The sequence below is a fragment of the Meles meles genome, chromosome 9 (genome assembly GCF_922984935.1).
Source record: "Meles meles chromosome 9, mMelMel3.1 paternal haplotype, whole genome shotgun sequence".
Classification (NCBI taxonomy): domain Eukaryota; kingdom Metazoa; phylum Chordata; class Mammalia; order Carnivora; family Mustelidae; genus Meles; species Meles meles.
The window spans coordinates 64,097,907-64,110,176 of NC_060074.1; positions in this window are offsets into that span (position 1 = coordinate 64,097,907).

Consider the following 12,270-nt stretch of genomic DNA (forward strand, 5'->3'; position numbering starts at 1 on the left):
GCTAAGAATAGTCTAAAAATCTTGAACTTAAATGCAGGTATATGTATATATTTTAGGTTAAATATATGAAGTAACAAATAGACAATCAGCCTAAGTCCTGGTTAAAAAATGGAGAAATCTGGAGATATTTAATCTAAATACTTCCTATGAGATATTGATTAAAAACATTTATGGAACTCTTAGTGAATACATAGGTAGCACTTAATTGTATTTAGGGAAAAGTAAAAAGGACATAGGAGACATATTCTGGGCCTGCAAAGAATCTATGATTAAATATGAACATAGAATGAATTAACATAAAGGGCATATACAATAATGATATACTGATAATATGGAAACTCTGAAAATTCCCTGTTATCTTGAATTATTGGAATAAGCTCTTTCACTGAAAGAATTTCTAGCTAACTGAAGTATTGAAATGGCAATTATGTTTAATATAAACATTTAAATGAAAGCCATGTATAAAAGAGGGTAGACTCTCTAGATAGAATATTCTGTACAATTTTGCTATTAGTTATTATATTTTTTTGTATTGAAATAATTTTTCCGTCTCCTTTTTTGATGTCAACACATGTGTTTTAATCCCCCTGCTACAAAGGGTGCTGAGGAGAAAATGCTAGTGTGTGTTGCCCACATTGTGTTACACACAGGTAAAAATGTTAGAAGATACCAAATTAAAGGATGAAGTGTTTTAGAATGGCTCTAGTTCAAAACGTTTGGTAAATAATAAGTTAAATAAACCTAAATAGCTACATTGGCTTAAGAATCACTCACAGAGTATAAAATGTTAAAACCTTTAAGATGAACATTTTGCTTGCAATATTTCACTAATTGTAGAACACATACTGGGATCTTGAAGTTACTGGTGTTCCACAAAATGCAATTTCGGAAACACCTCTTATATGTATTGCTCCCCATTTATAAACAGGTGACTTACCTTACTGATTTGACTTCTATATAAACAACTTTAACAAAAAATAAAAATTAATTTAAAAAATTGTTAAAGCTATCCTAGGTCCTTTGGATTCTCATGGAAATTATCAAATCAGCTTATCAATTTGTACAAAAATGCCTAGTGAGACTTACGATTGATATTACAATGAATCTATAGATCAATTTGCAGAGAGTAAATAGCTTAATAATATTGAATCTTCTAATTTATTGATGTGATTTAGTTTTCTATTTATTTAAATGTTGCTAATTTCTGTCAGTAGTATTTTATGGTTTTTAGGCTCAGAATCTTAAACATCTTTTATTAACTCTATTCCTAGAAGTGTCATTTTTAAAGAAAGATCATGTTTTATACTACCATAAATATCATTTTAAAATTTCAGTTTCTTAGTGTAAAGAAATGCAATACATTATTGTATATTTGCTCCATACTCTGTGGTCATGCTAACTTTACTTATTCTGGAATATTTCTTGTAGGGTCCTTAGAACTTTCTGTGTAAGCGAGTATGCTGTCTATGAATGAAGACAGATTTATTCCTTCTATCCCGTTATTGTTGCTGTATTTCACTGCCTAAAACCCTCAGTACAATACCTATAAGGAGATGGAGTGGACAGGTTTGCATAGATGCTGATCTTACACGTAATAAGTCAGTCATACCACTAAGTATAGTATTAGCTGTAGGCTTTTTGTAACTGCCGTGTCAAATTAAGGAAATTCTCTTATTTTCCAAGTATGCTGAGAACTTTTTTTAATGCATGGATATTGAATTTTGTCAGAGGCTTTCTCTTTATTTATTAAACTGATGATGGGTTTGCCCTTTTATTCTTTTAGTGGTGAATTATATTATTGATTTCACTTAATTTTTTATTCCTATAGTTCCTAGTTGACCACAAAGTATTTTCCGATTATATAGCTCTGTATTTGATTTTCTAATATTTTACATGTATGTTTATAAGGACTATTGGCTTATAATTTTCTTGTGATGTCTTGATCAGATTTTGGTTTCAGGATTATGCTGAAATCATACAGTATCTTGGAAAGTACCCCCTCTAGTCAGTTGTCTAAAAGGAGTTTTGTAAGATTGGTGTTATTTTTTCTTAAAGTCTGACAAACTTACCAATGCAAATCTCTGCTACTGGAGCTTTTGTTGAGGTTGACTTTTTAGTTATGAATTTGATTATTTTTATAGGTAAATGTAATTTTGATGATCTCTTTTATTTTGAGTCCATTTTAATAATTTATTTTTCAAGGAATTGTTCTTTTCATTAAAAATTTTTAAGGTAGGCATAATGCTATTTATAGTAGTCCTTTTTAAAAATTGTAGGTTCTAGTGATAATACAATTTTTATTCCTGTTATTGGTATTTTATGTTATTATTTTATTTCTTGATTTGCTTTGCTTAGATCTTTATCATTTTTTAATTTAAATTTATTTGACAGAGAGGGAGATCACAAGTAGGCAGAGAGGCAGGCAGAGAGAGAGGGAGAAGCAGGCTCCCTGCTGAGCAGAGAGCCCAAGGTGGGACTTGATCCCAGGACCCTGAGATCATGACCTGAGTTGAAGGCAGAGGCTTAACCCACTGAGCCACCCAGGTGCCTGATGTTTATCAGTTTTATTAATCTTGCCATAGAACAAGATTTTGACTTATATTAATTCTAACCTTTACTTTGTATTTACTTATTTCTCCTCTTATGTTTGTTATTTATTCTTACTTACTCTGAATTTGTTTAGTTTTTTAATGTAGCTTCTTAAGTTGTAAACTTTGATAATTTTTTGTAAATCTTTCCTTTCAATAAAGGTATCTAAAGTTGCAAATTTCCTTCCAAGTCTTGCTTTAACTATATCCCACAGATTTTTAATTTTTGTTTTTATTATCATTTTCTACAGGATATTTCCTGCTTTCTGGTGACCTTTTCTTTGATCAGTGGATTATTTTTCTCATTGCTTTTATATTTTTATCTTTTTATTGAAATATAATTGACACACAATGTTACATTAGGTTCATGTGTATAGTGATTTGATGAGTTTATACATTATAGTATACTCAGCACAAGTGTAATTCCCATTGTCACCATACAACACTATTACAATACCATTGATTTTATCCCCATGACTTATTCATTCTATACATTCTACTTAACCCATTTTGCCCATCCCCCCACTACCTTTCTTTTTGGTAATCGCTCTTTTTTTTTTTTTTTTTAAGATTCCACATACAAGTGAAATCATATGGTATTTGTCTAAACTCATTTCATTTAGCACAATACCCTTTAGGTCCATCCATGTTGTTGGAAATGGCAAGATCTCATCTTTTTTTTTAAATTTAAAAAAATTTTTTTATGGCTGTGTAATATGTAAATACTGAATCTTCTCTATCTTCTCATTGCTTTTAAGTCAACAACAATGGTAAACTATCAGCATGTCACTGTCAGGAAATTACTATTTCTGTTAGAGGAATTTTACCTCTAACCTTCTGTTAGAGGAATTTTATTTTATTTTAAAATATTTAAAAATATTTAAATATATATTTATAAATAAAAAATATTTAAAAATATTTAAAAATTTATTTTACCAAAAGATCTGAAGGACCTGATTAATAGGTATCAGTAGGAATTGGGAAGCGTCAGTCTCTGTAGGGGCAAAGTAGGATAGGATAGTAAGGGGTTCAGAATAAATGCTATATAAAAGAAAGTTTACTGATGTGTGGAATTCTCCAATGACTCAGGATTTATTGTCATCCTGTCAAAGATACTTGGGACTTGTCCTAGTATGTTATAATCGAGAAGAAGCCCATGCTTTGGGGCCCATGCATAGTGTCTATTCCTATCCTTCTGGGCCTGTCATGGGCCTATCAGACAACCTAGGGCTGGAGGGCGGAGAGAGAAGTTGGCTGCTTTTTAGAAGACCCTCTCTATCTGGTTGTTATGTGTTTCCTCTGTGATGGAGGTGAATGTCTCTGATGGGCACTAAGCAGCAATACAAAATTTGCACACTTTGTACCCACTCTCACAAATCCACCTTTTTATTGAGTTCCCCAAACATTTTTCTCTTGTTTTCCAGCTTATGTTTTTCAGGGAGGGCCTTGACCAGCTAGTTAAGTCACTTAATACTTCTCAGGATTTTTTGGCCCTCCTTATTTCCATCCACTTCTCCCTTTATATCAAGCCAACAATCAAGTGTATAGCTCACATAATTGACCAAGAAGATTTTTTTCTCATTGTTTTATTTTAGGGCTACTTCTGGTAAAGCTAGATTTTAGCAGCAATCTATTTTTTTATTCACTCCAACATAAGAAGACAACCCATCCTGAACAAGACCTTGGTGATTTTATTTCTTGCTCAGCTGATCACAGGAAACTCCTTAAAGGGTATAATCTAAAGGAGACCTGTGGATATGTAGTACAGTAGAAGTTTATCATTTGAGTTTCTTAGGCCCTTTGTTATTGGAAATGACCTGTGCAATCTGGAACTGCTTGGGTCCAATCCCCAAAAATCTCCATCATATAATTTGAGTTTAAACCCACTGGAGAAACTCATAGCCTGCAAAGGACACATGTCTCAGATAGCTCACCGAAGGGATGGTCAAGTTTATTTATATTTACTTCTGTCAGTCATTGGTTAGTTGCTATTCCTACAGGGCACTAATTTATAGGTCCTTCTGGCCTGTTGCATAGGCAGACAAAGTAGGCCTCAATAATTGGTTAAAGAACTCTGGCAGTTGGAAGTTGGCATTTGGTCCAGGATGAATGAGAAACAGAACTGTTAGGTAATATTTTATGTAATTACATTGCAAATGGTTGCAAAATTTTGAAGTAGTCTTTACATTTTAAATACTTCATTTTTTAAAAATTGGGATAGATTATTTTAATTCAAATTACAAATAACACAAAAGGGTTTGGAGCCAAATGTTTCCCAATAGCCATTCTGTTCATCTCTCTAGATAGTCATTATTTGTTTCTTAAGTATTTTCTGAAAATTAATGAGTTTACAGACATCATTGCATTCGTGTGCATTTTACTGTTCTATTTTCAAACATTTTTGTTCTTTGCCAATCTTATAGGAGAAAATAGTATCATTTTTATTTTCATTATCTTTTTATGAATGAGGTAGACCATTTTTTCAGATACTTACAGAATATTTGGATTTTCTTCTAGGTAGGTTATTCTCATATCCTCTGTATATTTTCTACTTTATCTTAATCAGTTTTTTTAATTGTTAGAGGAGTATTTCCTATATTAAATAGCCTTGTGCTGGGTGATCACTGATAATTTTCTTTGTGTGTATGTGTGTTGCAATGTAAACTGCTTGATTTATACATTGTTAGAGTTTCCAATCTTTCTAGCCTTAAAAATTTTGTTCATTTCATGGCTTAGAAATGCTCTCATGTTTTCTCCTATTGTTTTTATTTCTCTATATTTCTTTCTTTCCTTTTTTTTTTAAGGTTTTATTTATTTATTTGACAGACAGAGATCACAAGTAGGCAGAGAGGCAGGCAGAGAGAGAGGGGGAAGCAGGCTTCCTGCTGAGCAGAGAGCCGGACCCAGGGCTCGATCCAAGGGCTCTGAGATTGTGACCTGAGCTGAAGGCAGACCCTTTAACCCACTGAGCCACCCAGACACCCCATATTTCTCTATATTTTTTATGTAAGTATTTTCTTTTGTGTAAAATATGATCAAGTTACCCAATACCATTTATTAAACCATGAATGTTCTGAGAATGAATTTGAAATATAATCTTTATCATATTATAGGTTTCTGAAAGTAGTTTTTGCCATTTTAAAAAATTAAACAGTCTGTTGTAATAGCCAGTCTCTACAATGCCATATTTAAGTTTTAAAAAGTCTAAACTCCTTACAATTACAAATATATTAAATAATCTTAAGCCTCAATGCAGTCTTAAAGATTTTTATTTATTTATTTCACAGACAGAGATCACAAGTAGGCAGAGAGGCAGGCAAAGAGAGAGGAAGGAAAGCAGGCTCCCTGCTGAGCAGAGAGCCCGATGCGGGGCTTGATCCCATGACCCTGAGACCATGACCATGACCTGAGCTGATGGCAGAGGCTTAACCCACTGAGCCACCCAGGTGCCCCAAGCCTCAATGCAGTTTTAAAGCATAAATTAAAATAGCAACAACTTTATAGTCCTCTGATTGTCTAAATTAAAACAATACTTTAAAACATAAAGTGCAGACTTTTTAAAGAAAAAGGACTGAAGCATTACACCAGATAACAGACTGTCTAGAAGGTAAAGATTTCTTTATAAAAAGAAAAAAGTTTGCTATTAATCTCTCATGTATATAGCTTCTATAGTTTCATGTTGTTCTATATATTTTTGTTTTAAAGTAGGACAAGTTAACAACTCAAAAATTAAAGCTGCGTTTTACTGCCTTAAGGCTCTTGACTCATCTGACTTTATCCGGCATCATCTATTTTCTGCAGCTAATAATTTAATATGATAAGATAGAAGGTAGAAATAAATTAGAATCTTAACAGTTTTTTTAAATTTAAAATATGCAAGACAGGGGGAGACACTTGGTATTACTCACTGTATGTGTGGCAGATTTTTCGTTATATTTCCAAAAGCCTTTTCTCACCATCTGATCTGCTAAGACCTGAATTTCCAACAGATAAAGATGCACTATTTTTCCCAGCCCCAGGGGTCAAATCATGATCAGTCGAAACCAGTCAGTGTTCTCTCAGTTTCTTTATTTGGCCTCTGGAGGAACAGTGTAATGCGAGCAGAATCTGCCAGAGAGTTGCTCAGATTTCCTTCTTCCGGGAAAGAAGAGTGCTTGCTGGTGCCATTTCTTCCCCTTCCTTTCTGTCTCGAACTAAGGTGTGATGCCTGGAGTTGTGGCAGCCAACTTGCATTCTAAGAGAAAAGCCCTAAAGATCACAAAATGATAATTGTTGTCACACAGATAATAATATTGATCCACTTAATCCATCACTATATACCCATAGAACTATAGCTTTGGGGGAAGAATCATTGTGGAACTGAAAGTGGTTCTGAGGTATACCCTTGTGTTTTCTCCTGATTTGACATATTACCTTACTCAAGTATATAATATTGGCAGGTCTATTAGGAAAATATTTCAAGTAGGGGATTCCATAGTCTTTAAAAGTTGATGCCAACCCTCTTTGCATGATTCTGTCAGAACACAGGACACAGAGCACCCTGTTGTTTTCAATATTGAAGCACCGTGGCAGTCTATATCATGGTCCCCCATGATCCCTGACTTCTGGGATTGTATTCATGGCCGTGTATAATCCTTTACCTTGAGTATGGGCTGGATTTAGTGAATTTTCTTGGAGAGAATAGAATGTAATAGGAGTGATGGGTGGTCATTACTGAGCTAAGGTTACAGAAAGACTGTGGCGTGCATCTTGGTTGATCTCTCTGGCTATCTTAATTACTCCCTGTGCTATGCTAGGAAAAGCACTTCTTTTGGGTTTCTCTTTTAGTTTTATACTACTACTGTAAGGACCTATTTTATATTTCTATTTTAGCCAGAGGCTTCCATTGAGGTTAAACAATAACTTTGTTGTTTAACCCTTAAACTGTCCCTGCTCCCCTTCCCCCAGGGGACTTAGAAACAAGTCCTGGAAACCAGCTCCAGGTGTGGAGGCCAAGAAAAACAAGGCTGTACCCACCTCGAGTACAGCCATCTTGGCAAAGCAAAAGCTGGCACCTTGCACTGTAAGAGTGGGTTAGCATAAGAATGGCCATCCTGAAGGCTGGGGAGCCATTTTACTGAGCATCCCTAACCAGCCCACACTGCGTAACTGACTTGAGATAAGAGGAACTAGCTAAAACCTGAAAAAGCAACTTAATCATATACCACCAGGGCCATTAGGCGGTGGTGCCAGAGGGACCAGATGTTAATGAAAAACAAATAGTTAACTTGCAGAGATCACAATCCAGCAAGATCGGAGTCTCCCTTGGTTTACAAGTGTCCTAGTGATTTACAGCAAAGAAGTTATCTTCTCAGTAGCCCAATTTCCAGAGACAAATAGCTCAGTTCCTCAAGGCCCGATGTTGCCCTCCCCACCAAAACTGAAGGAGGCTGAGATGGAGGGAAATGTAAATAAAGTTAAATTTCTTCTAAACCTAAATCTCACTTAACCACTAGGGTGACGCCGGGGTGGCAAAAAGTTAAACAAAGTTAAACTGTCAAAGTGGGGCGCAAGATATGTATGTAGCTATGAAAAAGTGCCTTGAAAATGCTATATAAACCCTTTGCTTTGAGTCCTCGGGGTCCTTGTTGAAACGCGCTGCACCGGGCAGATACTTGGACCCCAGCTAGCTGGAAATAAACCTCGCTGTGTGACTTGCATTATCGAGAGTGTTCTCTGTCTCATTGAGGGGTGGTCGACTCCTTACCCTAACACTACCTCACTCATAACATTGCTTACACCAGATGTGGGTTTGTTTTTTTTTTTTTTTTTTTGGCTGGGGGAGTTGAGGGTTCCCACAAGCAAGGAATTTTCTGTAATACCGGCTCAGTGTTCTACAATTCAGTTCAATTCTGACCCTAACTGGTTTGCACAGATGCTACAAGTTAAAGACTCAGTTCCACAAAACTGTCCCTCACCTCCCACCCATCTCCAACTCACTTTAGATGCCAATCACAAGTAGTAGGCCCCAGATTGCTCACAACTTCTGTCTCACTTGGTTATAGATCAGAGGTCTCATGACCCATTCCTCGGATTTGGTCATTTGCTAGAATAGTCCACAAAGCTCAGTGAGACACTTACTTACGTGTACCAGTTTATTATATAATAAAGGATGTGATAAAAGGATGGAAATGAACAGTCAGATGAAGAGATAACATAGGGTGAGGTGTCCAGTGTGTCTAGTGCATGAGCTTTGGTTCCCATGGAGCTGGGTTGTGCCACCTTCGTGATCCATGGATGTGTTTACTAAACCAAAAGCTCCCTGAACCCTGTAGTCTTTCAGGTTTTATGAAGATTTCGTCATGTGGGCATGATGGATCCTTTGTTCCATTTCTAGCCTCTCTCTCCTCTCCAGAGGATGGGGAGGTGGGACTAAAAGTCCTAAACTTCTAATCATGGATTGGTCTTTGTGGTATCCAGTCCCCATCCAGGGTCCCACAAAAGAGTCATCTCTTTGGAACAAAACCCATTTCCATCACTCAGGGAATTCAGGGGCTTACGAGTTTGGGATCAGATATTCCTATCACTAAGATAATTACAAAGATCTTAGACATTCTGTGTCAGAAATGGAGCCAACTGGAGTCAGAGACTAAATGTTAGAACAAAATGTTCTCCTAGCAATTCTATTTACAAGGGTTCTAGGAGCTCTATGTCAGGAACCAGGAGCCAAAGACCAGTGTATATATTTCATACGATTTCACAGCTGCCCTAAGGAATGGCCATTTAGCCAAGAACTTATGTTTTTGGCCAATGGCCTGCAAGGATCTGAGCCCTTCCTAACTTAAAAGGTTGAGCCTGAAACAGATCTCCCCTACTAGAGCCTCAAAATGATTGCAATCCAGACAACACCGTGATTATAGACAGGGATTTCTGCTTCATGTACAAAAGTAGGGAAATGATGGAAAATGTTACCCAGCTGCCGCTCATTAGTGTCACCATTCACCACTTAGTCGTCTTTTAGTCGATCTTATTTAGTGTGTGGTGGTTATTCATCAGCACACCTACAGATATCCTTTGGTCTCCAATTCCCGCTTATCTACATTAATTTGTTAAAATTTTGCTTGCACTAAACACAATTGTAATGAAAGTAGGATATCTTGTTCTTCTTTCAGTAATAGTCTTTATTTTTTTAATTTTTTTCATTAACATATCATGTATTATTTGTCCCAGGGGTATAGGTCTGTGCATCGTCAGGCTTACACACTTCACAGCACTCACCATAGCACATACAGTAATAGTCTTTAAATAGTTGTGATTATTATATTACTTTCACCTTTCAAGAATTTTTCCTTTCTCTTTCCCACTGAGAGATGCACATTTAGCAATAGCGAAAGCTCAATGCAGGACTATGGAATTATGCGAAAGGATTTCAATTGCATAATAAAGTGGTGAATTTATTATGAAATGTTTACATTTTATTCATCATCTTAGAACATAACGTTGTTACTTTTATTAAGCTGTTGTTTCTCAGCTGTGAACTCACCCTCCATACTGGGCATTTTGATGCTGGAGCTGGTGCACTGCCAATGGCGTGTTTTCTTTGCCAACTGATTCCCCTTTAGGTTCTGCCAGTAGGGATGCTGGAACAAGTGTGGAAGATGGGAGGAAGGGATTTCCCCTTCCTGTTGGCATGTTGCTTTGTTGGCATTGCTCCAGTGTTGGCTCTTCACCTTGGGCAATGGCAGGTGCGTCCACTTGCTAGCTTCTTTACTCTCAGAAGCAACCTGGGCAGCAATGCCAGCACAGCCAGCTTCCCTCCCTCCCTCAGGGTTTAGGCCAAGCTGCACAAGGGTTCTCTTTCAGGTTCCAGAGATACTAGCATTAGCCATGTAGTGTCTGCTCCTCAGAGGCTTTGGTTCCATTTCCTCCAAACTGCTGGCTTCCAATTATCCACCTCTTCCCTTTGGTCTTTGAGCCTTAATTATATTAGCTACTTCTTGCAATTGTTACCTCTTTTCATCTCAGTTTTTGTTTGTTCCCTTGACTTTCTAATATCAGTTTAACCAATTCTCTGTGTAAAATTGTCTTTTTAAAAATAACTCCTTTAGGAGCCCCTGGGTGGCTCAGTGGGTGGCTCAGTGGGTTAAAGCCTCTGCCTTGGGCTCAGGTCATGATCTCAGGGTCCTGGGATTGAGCCCTGCATCGGGCTCTCTGCTCAGTGGGGAGCCTGCTTCCCCCTCTTTCTCTGCCTGCCTCTCTGCCTACTTGTGATCTTTCTCTCTGTCAAATAAATAAATAAAACTTTAAAAAATAAAATGAAATGAAAAAATAACTGCTTTAGCTTCTATTTTCCTACCTTGATTTTCACTGGTACACAATATAGCAATAGAATAATTTACTCGGAAAGAACTTCAAATCTGTAATAAAGGAGGACATAAGGCCAAAAGATAGGTCCTATTAAGTTTGTATTATATGTTGATGATTTTGAAATGTGTTTGGAGTACTACATACGGGTCTTAAAACACATGTCCATAATGACAGTCTCTTTGAAAGGAACTCCAAAATAGGCATAATAAATGAGATGGCAATGAGCCAATCCCTCATGTCTTCCCTGGTTCAGAGAAGACTTCTAATGTTCATTAATCACCCCTTTCTCTGAATGTGTATTTGTTTTATATATTCTGTCACAAATTTGATAGTTCTTGTATGTATTATTTATGCTATATCACTTTTTCTTCCAAATAAGATTGCATGGTTCTTGTGAATAATTAATCCTTTCCTTCTTTTTTTATCTATCAATGTGCTTTGCACCACTGTTTTGAAATAAAAGATTATTTGACTATTATTATTATTTGACTATTATTTGATTATTATTATTTATAATAATATAAATAATATATACAAATCCAAATAATATAATTTGATTAATATATTTATAAAAAATATATTTTTTAAAGCAGTCAGGGAGAAGGAATGTGGTAGTGGCAGAAGGTAAAATAAGAGGAAAGGACTAAAAAATATTGACAAATAGATTACAGATTGTTGACTTAATTTAGTAAAAAGAATTTGCTGAATTATTATGAAAAATATATTGCTAAGTATTTGCTAATTACCAAATGCAGCATTTAATGAATATTTGGTGAATGATAAATTTACAAATATTTAAGTTACTGAAAGATTTCTATTTCTTATAAATGTACATAATGTTTCAAACTTGAAATAAGATGAAGCAAGTGCTTACTTATCTGTATTTTACTTAAATTCATTAAAAATTAATATTTCTATTTTATGTATAAGAAAATATGCCCCAGATCATATAGCTAGTTCACAGTAGAACTGGTATGTCAACTTAAGCATTATAAAAGTTTCTCATAAGTGGGATATCTAAGGCCCAATACCTAGACAAATAAAAAGTTAAGGTCATAATTTTTACACAAGAAAAAATGTTTGAGAATTTAAAAAATTACTTCTAGTCCCCAGGGGTTATTCAATTTCTTGCTTAAACATTCCAGTGGTTTGAGAGGTCTTTGTCCATATTAACTCAGCAACTATTTCAGCACTGTGATCTCTAGCCAATGACTTAAACCACCTGCCTCAGAGTATTCTCATCTGATAAATATATTTAATGATAATTTCTTTTAAGGATGTTTTCTTTTAATGATAAAATGAAAACTACAAAATCAGTTAAACACATGGAGATTAT